Here is a 14,362-nt window from a genome sequence, read left to right on the forward strand (position 1 = left end):
AAACATTGTTGGAACTGGGATATTGGCATAAGGGCTGGCTACATTCTGCTGCCTATTCCTAGAGAGTTTGATCAAGGTTAAATTTTAACGGACTGATGTTCTTGGCTAAACATACGTGTAGTGGTTTGATTCAGGTGTCTCCCATAAACTTAGGTCTCCCTAGCTGATGGCAACTGGAAATTAAAGCCTCCTGGAAACAGTGTATCATTGGGGGTGGGTGTTTGAGTATTATAGCCAGTTTCTCCTTGCCAGTGTTTGGCACACTGTACTGCTGCTATTTTACACTTTATGTTGGCCAGGGGGTGTTGTGCACCCTCTGCTCATGCCATCATTTTCCCCTGCCATCATGGAGACCCCCTCCCGAACCTGTAAGCCAAAATAAACCTCTTTTTTCCCAAAAGCTGCTGTTGGTTGTGTGAATTCTACCAGCAATGTGAACCTGACTGCAATAATATAGAACTAAAATATGTCAGATTTAAAGTTAGAAAAACTCAAGTGAGTCTATAATTACTGGCCCTGAGACTGGTTGCTGAAGCTACTATTGTCAAATATATTAGCATTTTGAAGGAAGACCCAACTACTTTACATTGAAACAATGGGAAGGATGCCTGAGGAAAGACTGAATGGTAGAAATGCAAACTCTTTTGAAAGCCATTGGCTGAAAGGAAGGAACCTACTCTTCAAGGTCATCATTTGTTTCATCCCTGAATTAAGAATATGACTGTGGGGGCTGGAGAAATGACTTAGTGGTTAAGCCATTTTACTGCAAAGCCAAAGGACCCAGGTTCAATTCCCCAGGACCCATGTAAGCCAGATGCACAAGGGGCCACAAATGTCTGGAGTTCATTTGCAGTGGCTAGAGGCCCTGGAACACTCATTCTCTTTTCTCTCTCTCTCCCTGCTTATTTCTCTCTCTCTTTATCTCAAATAAATAAAGAAAAATAAAATATATTTTTTAAAAAGAATATGATTATGTTCTTCACACTTGGTATTGGTTTTGGAAACATGAAAATTTCATGGAGTGGGTCATGAAGTGCTCACAGTTCCAGGAGCTACTGCTGAGATGCCACATGAGGCAGGCTATTAGGACCCTGAATAGGCCAGTGAAGCCATTGGAAGATGGACCATGATTTGTAGTGGAGACCCAGAGTTGTTCATATATGCAAAGACTGTGCAAGGGCTATCATGGAGCACTGTTGGCTTGGGATTGAAGTTTTCACTGGCTATTAAGCCCATCTAGAGGGGCAGAATTGAAAAACCCAGAGTCTCATAATGAGTTATGTATATCAGACTTGAACTACAGATTTTTGATGTTTACCTAATAGTTGTTCAGTTTGCATTGGTCCAGCCTCTCCTTGTTCTGCCTTATGCCAGTTGGAATTGTTTGTTGTGTGTCATTCTATGTTAGAAGTATGTAACTTGTTTGATTTTATAGGACTCACAGTTAAGAGGCAGTCAAATCTCAGATAAGACTTGGGACTTTGGAACATTCTTAAGTTGCTAAAGACTATGGGACCTTTGAACTTGGACTGAATACAACTTACGATGTGAGATAGTTTTGAATCTATTTGGGTCCGGGGTGGAATGTGGTAGTTTGAATGGACATTCCCCAGTAGTTTCAGGAGTTTTATTTAAGCAATTGGTGTCACTGTGGGTGGATCCTAGGGTCTAACCCTAAGTTGTGGGGGCAAATATGAATTCCAATATAAAGATATGCAGAGTGCTTGATTTCTGCCTGGGATTCCTGGAGTGTGCTTGCTCATGGTACTGGTGGTGGTATTTCTCCCTGTGTGGACATATGAAAGGAGGCCAGCTTCTTATGGAACTTCCTCTGCATCTTTAAACTTCAATAAATTCCCTTCCTCCCATAAATGTATCTTGTCAGAGGTTTGTTCCAGCAACATAAAGCTGGCTGTGACACTCATCTTGTTGTGACCAAAAATACCTGATATCATGCAACTTAAGAGAGGAAAGGGGCTGGAGAGATGGCTTAGCGGTTAAGCGCTTGCCTGTGAAGCGTAAGGACCCCGGTTCAAGGCTCGGTTCCCCAGGGCCCATGTTAGCCAGATGCACAAGGGGGCGCACGTGTCTGGAGTTCATTTGCAGTGGCTGGAAGCCCTGGAACTCCAATTCTTTCTCTCTCTCTCTCTCTCTGTGTGTCTGTCGCTCTCAAATAAATAAATAAATAATGAAAAAAAATAAGAGAAGAAAGGTTTAGTTTTGGGTCATGGTTCAGAAGACAGAGGGAAGCCATGGTAGCAGGAGCTGCTCAAAGTGGTGGCAGTAGGAACTTTCTCACTTCTAGGCAATCAGGAAGCAGAAAGATAAGAATGTCAGGTGCTCAGCTGCATTTCTTCTCTATTTTGTCTGAGAACTCAGCCCATGAGATTGAATCACCCCCATTCAGGGTTGGCTTTTTTCCCTCAGTTAATTACCTCTGGAAAAATCCTCACAGACACACCCAAAGGGATGCCTCATTAATGCCATGGGTGTTTATTAATCTAATCAAGTTGGCAATCAAAATGAACCAGCAGAGCATGGAGCCCAGACCCAAGTCCCATGCATCTTCCTCCTGAATACTTTTCAGATATATCCATAGCACAGCCCCACCACCACCTTTATCCAAGCTGCCATTGTCTCTCACCTTCAATGCCATATAATTTCTTCCTCATTAGAATATTACAGGGCAAACTGTTGACCATGAGCTAAGTCCTGCTAGCTACCTGTTATGTAAATAAAGTCTGATCAGTTCACAGTGATGCCCATTAATTTATATATTGTCTGTAATGGTTTTCTGCTGCAATGGCAGAATCTAGTCCTTGCAATAGAATAGAGGCAGGGTTTCGCTCTAGCTCAGGCTGACCTGGAATGTAGTCTCAGGGTGGCCTCGAACTCACGGTGATCCTCCTACCTCTGCCTCCCAAGTGCTGGGATTAAAGGTGTGCGCCACCACGCCAGACTGGACACTTTTTAAACTTCCTTTCATGGGGAGTATTCCCTCCATTACAGTGCCTTTGTGATACTGGTATAGTCTTTGTGTGCTGCTATGCTGGACTAATTCTTCCCACTTACCTTCCCAGTCTTCCATGACCTCTTAAGTTAGATACTATTATCTTCACCCAGAGTTCCAGATGCCTTTATTTGTGTGTGTGTGTGTGTGTGTGTGTGTGTGTGTGTGTGCATGTGTTCATGTGTCTTGTAGTTCATGTGTATAGAAGCCAGAGGACAACCTCGGGTTTTGTTCCTCAGGCACTGTCCACTTTTTATTGATATATTTGAGATGGAGTCCCTTGTCAATGGTCTGGAACTCACCAAATAGGCTAGCTTGGCTGGCCAGTAAAACCCAGGGATCTGTCTCTGTCTCCCCTTGTTTTCAAGGCAAGCACTTTACTTACTGAGTTACATCTCCAGTCCCAGCTGCTTTCTTTGTAGTACTTCCTACAGTTGCAGTATTGCATTTCTTGGCATTAGGTTTTCATCACGTGTTTGCTTTCCTGTTAGACAATAAGATACCTGAAAGCCCAATTTACCATATTCTCCATTGTAGCTCTAATAACTAGCACTTGGCCATGAATTTGCTTTGTGGCTACTCAGTAAACATCTGAGTCCAGTGAGATAATGCAAACAAGCATTTTGTCTACCATAAATTACTATACCAATGGGAAAGAGAATTCCTATTAGGAACAGATGATCCAGGTGTGGTAGCACACATCTATAATCCCAGCACTTGGGAGACTGAGTCAGGAAAATCATGAGTTAGACAAGCTACATGGGAAGACCTTTTCTCAAAAAACAAAATTAAACAAAACTGATAAGGAAAACTAACCTGCTTTCAATGTGGATGTTCTATAGACTGTCTAGAATTAAAGACATAGGAAAGGAAATACTGAAAGCTGCTAGAAGCAATGATCTTCCAGTACCCTATATGGAGAAATCAAGAACAATCCTGGAAACATGTTCCTGTGGGTATCTGCCCACCTGACATTTTCGTAGTCAACCATGAAATATATGTACTTAGAGAAGAAGAAAACTCCTTCAGAGAATCCTACAGGACAAAAGGGCCCCATTCAAAGAATCATAAAAAAGAAATAAATATTTATCCTACCCTTGGCATCCAATTTGACCTTTCTAAACATTAATGTCATAACCACAAACAAATAGCGGGTTCCAGGACACCAGGGGAAAGTAAGCTTTCAAAGCGTCTGAGAAAACATAATTTTGGGAAGGGGGAAAAGAAACAAGTTGGACTGGGAATAAAGAATAGACTGTAAATGTGAAAGATGGAAGAAAAAGCATTTTAAGAAGTGACCTTGTGGCTTTTGACTTGTGCTGAGTGGTTTGATGTCATTAGCAAGATGATCCTATTGATTTTCTTTATTTGTGTAGTAAACAAATGAAAATCTAAGCATTTACCACTCATAGTACATTGTTTCCTGGAGTTATAAATATATTTTCTACTCTCTTAGCCTGGGCAGCCATCTGAAGAAGAAGGGTTTTAGGTATGTTCCTTAACCCTTGGGTGTCTGGCTTCTAGGCCCATTTTATTATTACACTTATCTTCCCATGGCTAGGAGTAATGGCTAGGATTATGTTGACTAGAACATACTCAACAGATCACAGTGACAAATGATTCAATGAGTCTCCCAGAAAGACTATAACCAGAAAATGTCCCAAGATGGCCTATAGGCTCTGCCAAGCTTCCCTTTTATAGTCTGCTAGCTCCAGAAAAATATTGTTTCATCATTTTATACATAGTCCCTGCAGCTTTTTTTCTGCTGCTATGATCAAACACTTGAAACAAAAAAAAAAAAAAAAAAAAAAAAAAAGATTTGGGCTGGAGAGATGGCTTAGCGGTTAAGCGCTTGCCTGTGAAGCCTAAGAACCCCGGTTTGAGGCTCGATTCCCCAGGACCCAGAACGTTAGCCAGATGCACAAGGGGGCACACACATCTGGAGTTCGCTGGAGGCCCTGGCACGCCCATTCTCTCTATCTGTCTCTTTCTCTCTCTGTGTCTGTCACTCTCAAATAAATAAAAATAATAATAATAATAAAGAGGTTTGTATACAGTTAGGGTGTCCTTTCAGGGTTCACGTGTTGGAAAGCTTAGTTCCAAATATGATGATGTGGTGGCATGTTTAAGAGTTGTATGAAGAAAAGAGGTTTATTTAGCTCCCAGTTTGGGAGGCTAAAATCCAAAACCATATAGCACTGTTCTAGTAAGCCCACTCCACCCCCCCAGCTACATTCCCTTATGAGAGATGATATCACAATTGCAGGAGCACATATGAGATGTTGCAACGACATTGCCAAACAGGAAGAGTTAGGCTGGGCTTGTTCACTTTTTAGTGATTCTCTCATAAGAGCTAATTTAAGAGTCCCTCAAGAACTACGTTTATCCCTCCTGAACACAGCACCATCAATGTCCTAAAGTTACAATTATTTTTTAAGAAATATTTTATTTAATTTAATTATTTATTTGACAGAGAAAGAGGGAGGCAGAGGGGAGAGAGAGAGAATGGGAACACCAGGGCTTACAGCCACTGCAAATGAACTCCAGATGTGTGCGCCCCCTTGTGCATCTGTCTATCGTGGGTCCTGGAGAATGGAACTTGGGTCCTTTAGCTTTGCAGGCAAACGCCTTAACTGCCAAGCCATCCCTCCAGCCCAAGTTACAATTCTTAAGCATACCACCATGTCATCAAACTTGTTGCTAAGCTTTCCAACACATGAACCTTGAAAGGACACCCTAACCATAAATAAACCATACCACAGAGGGGATAGGTTAGAAGGAAATGAAGATGGCTTTGAACTAAAAGCAGCCTAGGCCAGCATTTTAAACATAGAAGGCCCTTCCCTGCAGTGCTACTTACAGTAGGAAAAGGAGAGGGGGATAATGAAAGAAAAAGGAAAAGTGAATGGAGAGGAAAGGAAAAAAAAATGAGTAGGAAACAAAGGGAAGAAAAAAGATATACAAGTTAGCTTTTCCTGGTAACAAAGCACCCCTCCATTAGTTACTTTTCTCATTCCTGTGATAAAATACTTGACAAAAAGCAACTTAAGGGGGGATTTATTTGGGCTTATTGTTTGGGAGGATATAGCCCATCATGGCAGAAAGACATGGAAGTAGGTAGCTCATGGCAGTGGGTCTGTGCAGCTGAGACTCCTCACCTCCTCACATCTTAGCGGAACAGGAAGCAGAAAGAGCCTGAGGCCAGAAGTAGGCCTGAATGATCCCCACACTTGGCAGCTTACAGTAACAATCATTTCATCATTTTTTAGTTTTGGAGCATGCACCTATGGCTCAGTTCAGCAGGACAATCCTTCTTCTGGTCATGGTTGGGCTCATTCATGCATCTGCATTCAACTTCCAGTCAGCTGGGTGACTCCATCCCTGGAGTCTGGCTGGCTATGAGAGCAATGGGGTGACTGGGCATGTGGCTTTCATCATTGTACAGGGCAGCTCAGGCTTGTTTCCATGTATACATGGTTGTATGAGATCCAGGAGCAGCAAGACAGAGCAAGTCCTTGCTTCTGCTTGCATCCCGTTTGTAAGGTCTCATTAGTCCAAGTAAGGAAAGGCCAGCCAATATTCAAGGGATATAGAAACAGACTCCAGCTGTTGACAGGAAGAGCTGCAAATTCACATCGCAACATACTGGATAGGAAAAAATTGGCAGCCAGTTTTGTAGCCTATCACAGAAGTGAAGGACTAGCCATTTCATTTGCTACCAAATTTAGCAATGATGCGACAATCTTGAGGTTGAATTTAAGGCCCTCCTATTGATTTTTAAAAATATTAATAAGTTACCAAGTTCCTATCTTTCATACTTTTTTTGAGGAAAGCCACATAGACTGCCTTTTTTATGCAAGAGAGAGAGAGAGAATTGGCATGCCAGAGTCTCCATCCACTGCAATTGAACTCCAGATTAATACACCTCCTTGGGTGCATGTGTGACCTTGCACTCTTGCATCAGTGTACATGGGACCTGGAGAGTTGAACATGAGTTCTTAGGCTTCGCAGGAAGCACCTTAACTGCTAAGTCATCTCTCTAGCCCTCTTTCTACTCTTATCTGCCAAATAGGACCAGATGATAATGTAACTTCTTATTTCCAGTGGAAACAATACAAACTTTATTGGTAAGAGTTTCCTCATATTTACCTACTGGAATTGAACTAAGGGGTAGTTAAGAAGAGTACATTTATTTATTTTTTTTTAAAAATTTTATTTTTTTTAAATTTTTTATTTATTTATTTGAGAGCAACAGACACAGAGAGAAAGACAGATAGAGGGAGAGAGAGAGAATGGGCGCGCCAGGGCTTCCAGCCTCTGCAAACGAACTCCAGACGCGTGCGCCCCCTTGTGCATCTGGCTAACGTGGGACCTGGGGAACCGAGCCTCGAACCGGGGTCCTTAGGCTTCACAGGCAAGCGCTTAACCGCTATGCCATCTCTCCAGCCCAAGAAGAGTACATTTTAAGTGTCAAACATATTTGGAAACAAACATTTTAACACAGTGGCCTTTATCTCAAGTGTCAAATATATGACAAAGATACGGTAAACAAAGAAACATTTATATGTGTGGTTTTCAAGGTTGCCTGATGAGTCCATCTTGCTTGTACCATTGTTTATTCTTTGCTCAACTGTGTATTATTTCATATTTTATTGCATTATTGGAAATAGAGCATCAAAACACATTTAATATAGAGGGAAATGTTCACTGTTGCTCTGCTGTGGAAAGAGAAGTTTTGAGTTAATTAGGCTTTGTCATTAATGGCATTTGGGATTGATTCAGTGTTGCAGATCATTACCTACATCCAGTTTTCCTGGTAAGGTGTTTTCATGTAAATGGAAGTGAGTTCACTTGTAGTTATCTTTGTATGAATACAACTTAATGTAGGACTTGCACTTAAAAAAATCAAGTATAAGTTTTCTTTGTGTGAAATAGCAAGGTAACTTTTTTTTTGTGAAATGAGTCGAATGATGAGTCTTTTTCAGATGTATTTGCCTTTAGAGTGACAATTGTTTATACCCTAAGGACAGTGATAACCTGTTTTGAAACACCTTTCAGTGCTGCCATTTTGTGTGGAAGCCAATAGATGCTTTACCCAGATTATTGGAACTGAAGGTCAAGAAGATTTTTTTTTAATTTTTATTTATTTATTTGAGAGCTACAGACACAGAAAGAAAGACAGATAGAGGGGGAGAGAGAGAATGAGCGCGCCAGGGTTTCCAACCTCTGCAAACGAACTCCAGATGCTTGCGCCCCCTTGTGCATCTGGCTAACGTGGGACCTGGGGAACCGAGCCTCGAACCGGGGTCCTTAGGCTTCACAGGCAAGTGCTTAACCGCTAAGCCATCTCTCCAGCGCAAGGAGATATTTTAAAGTACCCCTCTCACCATATGATCGTTTAATTCTCTTCTTGTTGTTGTTTGAGACAGGGTCTCATGTAGCCCAGACTGGCCTCTAACTCCCTATGTATGCTGGCTTATTTGGTGTTTGGGATTGAACCCAGAGCTAGAGCTAGGCAAGCATTCTGCCAAGTAAGCCACATTCCTTTCTTTTCTTTTCTTTTATTGATATTTTATTTTCTATCCTATTCTCCCTTTTTTTCTTCCTTGTTTTGTTTTTTTAGTGCTGGGAATGGAACACAGGGACTCTGTGTGCTAGGCAAGGACTCTACCACTGAATTGCTCCCCAAGCCTTTACCATGTGGTCCTTATTCTTCTCCCACTTGGACAGAGGCAGCCAGCCACTAGAATACACTTGGCAACCCTCAAGGTAGCTAAAGGGAGGGAAGGAAAAGAGAAATTATGGGATGAAGGAGAGTAGAAGGGAAAAGAGGAAGAGGGATCAGGAAAGAAAAGGAAGCTTTCTGGGGCTAGAGAGATGCTCAGTGGTTGAGGTGCTTGCCTTGTAAGCCTAACAGCCTGGGTTTGATTCCCCAGTACCCACATAAAACCACATGCACAAAAGTGGTGCATGCATCTGGAGTTCATTTGCAGTGGCTAGAGGCCCTAGTGTGCTTATTCTCTTTTTTTTCTCTTTCTCCTTCCAAATAAATAAATAAATCAAATATTTTTAAAAAGAAAGCTTTTCTTGTTGCAGAAAAAGAGCCCTGTGCCAGTGGATGAAAGAAGCCTAGCAGCCACTTCTGGCATGCTTCATTCAATCTTAGCACACAGCCGCAACCCTTTGGCTAAGAGGTCATCTTTTGAAATGGCTCAAAGGGCAATTCCAAAACTCTCTTGATCTCTTTTACCATTTAATAATGATGGGTACCAGGACACTACTCTACCCTTGTGATTGAAGTTATTTGCTTCTATGTCTCATTTTAAGTGATTTTCTCTCTTTAGAATGATCTTTCCCAATTTTTATCACATGAAGAAAATTGCACATCCATTACAAAGAAGACTGACCATTACCTCCTTGTGGTAATTTTCCTGAATCTATTTTCCCACACTGTGCTAGAAGCCCTTCCTTAGTGCTTCTGTTACTTCCCACAGCTAGTTCATGTGCACCCCCAATAAGTCTGGTGTTCTGGATTCATGCTTCACTGGTCCCCTTGGCCAGACACCCTTGGGTAAGGTCCAACTGCATAGCCATTCAATGTAGCCCTGCTTGAGGTACACACTTAGGCATATGGTGCATGTTTATTGAATGAATTATCTAAAGAATTTTGTAGAGCCAACTCACAATTTCATCCCTCTTGAATACATTGCATCCATAACTGAACAAACCTGTCTGTTCATGCTTAGGGTCTTATTCTGAAGTGTTGGAACAGTAATGAGGTGACCACACGATTTGAGAACCACTCTTGTTGTTTTTTTTTTCCCTCTGTATATGAGTGCTGGTCATTCCTTGTTATAGGAATTAAGTGAGTCACAGAGTAATCAGGCAAAATCCAATTCATAGGGAAGGAGAAAGCCTTTATTCACATTCATTCTGCTAGCTAATGCCAGAGAAAGACAGAGGCCCTAAACACATATGGTGTTGGGGTTACATACCTTTTATAGTCCTTTGTCTGAATTTTCCTGTGCTTGGAGATGGGAGAGATTTATAGTCCATGAGTGTAAGATTCTGTCAGTAAGACTAAGTACAGGCAGCTGTCTCCTGAGATAAGATAATTATATATTATCCAAAGGGGTCAGGCTGAGAGTCACAAAAGTCTTGTTAGATACCATGACAGGACTCTCCCTGCTGCAGTTTCAGAGGAGGGAAGTGCAACATCTGTTGGTTCACTGAAAGCCCTAGGCGCATTTACATTTCTTATAGATACATTAATTATACTCCATCTAAACCAATATAAGTTAGAAACATTAGAAATATAATATTTCCTCAATATTTTTCTGGATATGCCCACCTTCCCCATCATCCCCATTCATTCAATCTGTTTCTCCTAGTAATGTGAGGAAAGTTCTCTTTGCCAATTTCTAGCCCCATTCTAGGACTGTTTGCCTACTGGTCCTTTTCTTCCATGGTGTTGGTAACCTTGTCAGAATTGCAATCCAATCTCTGGCCCTCAATCTGGGTTACTAATAATTCTAAAAGAAGCACTGAGACCTCCAGGATGTTGGCATGATGAAGGTTTTTTTTTTTTTAATGTATTGGTCCTTGGATCAGGGTCACACTACCCCCAAAGGACAGTGGAACAGCTGTCTGGGGCTACAGTTACCAGTGTACTTGCCCCATTGTGTTTCTGAGTTATGTAGCCCCTGGGGACAGCTACCCAGGACAGGAATTTTTTTTTTTTTTGAGACATCCTCCCCACCCCCAAGCTTCTTCTACACTAGAACAAGGCTCTACCTCCACTTAGGGAGTTTCCTTTCCACCCAAGCCATTTGCAAAGTCTGCTTGCCTTATTAGTTTTCCTATGTTTTTTTTAAAAAAATATTGGTCATACCCTGGACTTTAGCCAGGCTGATAAATAGAGTAAGCTATATGTATCCCAAGTCTCATGATGTCACACTTAGGGAACTCTGCAACTGTGGGAGGTTACAGTTAATCCTAGCAATTGGTGAGTTTGCTGTTCTCTGAGAAAGTACTCTGTTCTGTGCCATGTCTTACATAAGTTGATAGGACTTCTTTTGCGACTTGCCCTTTCCTTTCAGTGATGTAAGAACCCCAAACATTGGCAGCCACTATGTTTTGTTACCGAAGTGCTGGTGCTGATCCGATCCTGCTTCCTGTTCAGCTTCTCTAGGAGGGGAGGGCTGGTGAAGGTGTAGCTACCATCAGGGCAAGGAGGGATCTGCAGGCTGAAGGACAGGCAGCTCTTTAGGCCTTAGTGCCCATCAGGAAACTTCACCTCGTTGCATTTGCCTTTCTTTTCCATAACTTGCTCAAGCAAATTCCTTCTTCCAGGCTGAGAAACCAGTTTCTTGTCTCTGAAACCAGAAGTTTTTGTGCCTCCACCTTGGGCCTTTGTTAATGAATTAGAATGGAGTGGGGAAGATGATGTTGAGCTCATCAAGTACCAGGATTCCCTCCCCTTTGTTTAACCCATGATCTTCATTTAAGAGCTCTATTTACTCCTCACTGTTTTTCTTCACTAGAAGAAGTAGACGTAATTGAATATATTATACTCAAAGACATAGCTGTGTTCTATACAGTAAAATGTTGCTTCATTTTCTTTTTTTCTTTTTTTGAGGTAGGGTCTTGTTCAAGCCAAGGCTGACCTGAATTAACTATGTAGTCTAAGGGTGGCCTTGAACTCACAGCAGTTCTCCTACTTCTGCCTCCTGAGTGCTGGGATTAAAGGTGTACATCATAATGCCTGCTTTGTTTCATTTTCTATATCATACTGAATCTGAAAATAGATACAGTTTTTATATCATACTCAGAGAGTTGGTATGTTCTGGAATTTTTATATGCATTCATCCATGTTACTATGTAAACAAACATACATGGCTTTGTTAACATGTTCTCATATTTATATATTATTATAATATGAACTTGCTTTTTTTTTTACTTGACTATAATTACTGACAATCTAAATGTCAACGCAACTAAATTAATTTTTTTTTTGTTTTTTGATTTTACAAGGTAGGGTCTCACTCTGGCCCAGGCTGACCTGGAATTCACTATGGAGTCTCAGAGTGGCCTCGAACTCACAGCAATCCTCCTACTTCTGCCTCCCGAGTGCTGGGATTAAAGGCGTGTGCCAGCATTCCCGGCTTCTAAATTCATTTTTTTAGGCATTGTATCATATTCCATAAAGTTACTGCACCATCATTTAACTATTCATCTACTGGTGTATATTTAGAATTTCCCCCTCAACTTAAACAAAACTGCCGTAGTGGTGCATTGTTGATATTTTGGTGTATATGCATCAATATATCTGGAGAGATAATCTCTGGAATTAGAATTTCTGTACATATCAAAATAATATTTTAAGAGCCAGATGTGGTGGCGCACGCCTTTAATCCCAGCACTCGGGAGGCAGAGGTAGGAGGATTGCTGTGAGTTCAAGGCCAGCCTGAGACTCCATAGTGAATCCCAGGTCAGCCTGGGCCAGAGTAAGACTCTACCTTGAAAATCCAAAATAATAACAATAATAATAATAACAATAATAATTTTAAGATGTTATCTTAAAATATTATTATTATTGTTATTACATCTTAAAATATAAGTATACACAGTTAAATTTGTAGAATCTTAAAGTTTACATTTCCACTGGTGGTGTATACAAGTATTTATTTCCCTGTATGTTTTCCAGTTTTGGATGTTATTAGTAGGCGTTTTCATTTTTCATCCACTGGAAAAAAACAAATGCCATTGTTTCTTGTCCTACTTTTCCACCTGAAAGTGTTCCAAAAGAGCAAACAGAGCCTCCTGTTGTTCATTAATAAGCTGGATTACCAGGAGCCTTTAAGTGTGCTTTACTGTGGCCATCAATGAGATTTTGGAAGAGGTAATGTTCTTGAGTTGTGAAATTTCATTGAAAATATCAGAAATCCCTATGTAGAAAATCTTCGTTTTCACAATTGTTCAGTGACATAATTTCCATACTCAAACCACAACTGCTTTGTTTCTGTTTGATAATTTTAGTGGTTTTCTTGGTTGGTAATCCTACATCTATTCCTTGTTGAACATTAGGACATGTGTTTGCAATCTATTCATACTAGAACAGAACAACGAGGTTGGTTTTCATTTTTCATATTCTTTTAATAGTGCTTAATGAATTTGTTTTGGCATCATGGGCTTTTCTGAGTATGTAGAATTGTGTTGTGGTACGACGTGATTGTGTGTGATGTATGCTTGTGTATGTGCAGATCCACGCATCCTGTGCACATGTGTATGGAGGCCAGAGTTGACTTTCCAGGTGTCTTCTTCTATCACTCATCTGCATGTTTCCTTGAGACAGAGTCTCCAAATTACCCTTTCTTACTATTTTTCCAGTCTCTGCTCCCCATAAGACTGGAATTACATATGTGTGTGCCCAGGCCAAGCTGTTTATGTGGGTGCTGGGGAATGGACCTCAGGCAGTCTCAAGCTCTGTCAGGCAAGCACTCTTATCCACTGAGCCATCTCCTCAGACTTGGCATGAAAGTATTTGATTCATAAAGAAGTACATTTTTTCCTTTTAAAGAATACCTTGTGATCAATAGAAAGTCATTGTGATTACTTACTTGTTCTTTGCATTTGTATCCCGAATTCTTCCTGGAGCACTGAGCCTTTGTTTTAACAGTTGGCAGAAGACAGAAATAGGTCAGTTGGCTCCAAGATTATCCTATGGATTGGTTCCTCTTAAAAATCTTGTTTGTTTCTTAGTCATGATGTTTCTATTTTACAAGATAGGATGCCATTAATATGAAGGGACTGTCATCTTTGACCTAATAGCTGTACCAAAGAAAAGTGTGAAGGAATATTTTAAAAGATACATATCAGTTGTCTGTAGTGCTGTCTGCCTTGGGTAGGCATTCTATTTCCTTTCCCTAGCATGCATCTGGTCTTTCCCTCTCTTGTGATATTACAAATGACCTTCCCTTTACAGCCTAGAGCCAAACTTAATAGTCAACAGAGAGTTATTTATTCAGTCATCTGTAGAGAAAATAAATCTTTGCCTTTGGTGAGAAATCAGACATCAATGATGCAATCCTTAATATCAAGGAATTGTGATTCTATGAAAGTTAAAACACATGAAGAGACCACATTTTGGTCTCTAGAAGGGTCCACTCCACATCAGATCTGTTCTGATCTCTTTACTGAACAATTCCCCCATAATGCTAATGATGTAGCTTTAGATTGCTAATAAAACGTGAACAAGGTCAGTCCCCTTCCTGACTTCTGGATTGTTCTTCTCATTTATAATCCATTCCTTAGGAGCAGGTCTTACATTGTGTGTGTGAGTATGCGTGCGTG

General features: G+C 40.9%; 1 protein-coding gene across 10 annotated transcripts in view; it reads left to right on the forward strand.

Moving 5' to 3' along the window:
- Positions 1–14,362, forward strand: part of Adgrg2 (adhesion G protein-coupled receptor G2) — a 130,063-nt gene that overhangs the window by 24,806 nt on the left and 90,895 nt on the right. The window lies entirely within an intron of this gene.

The sequence above is a fragment of the Jaculus jaculus genome, chromosome X (assembly GCF_020740685.1).
Source record: "Jaculus jaculus isolate mJacJac1 chromosome X, mJacJac1.mat.Y.cur, whole genome shotgun sequence".
Classification (NCBI taxonomy): Eukaryota; Metazoa; Chordata; class Mammalia; order Rodentia; family Dipodidae; genus Jaculus; species Jaculus jaculus.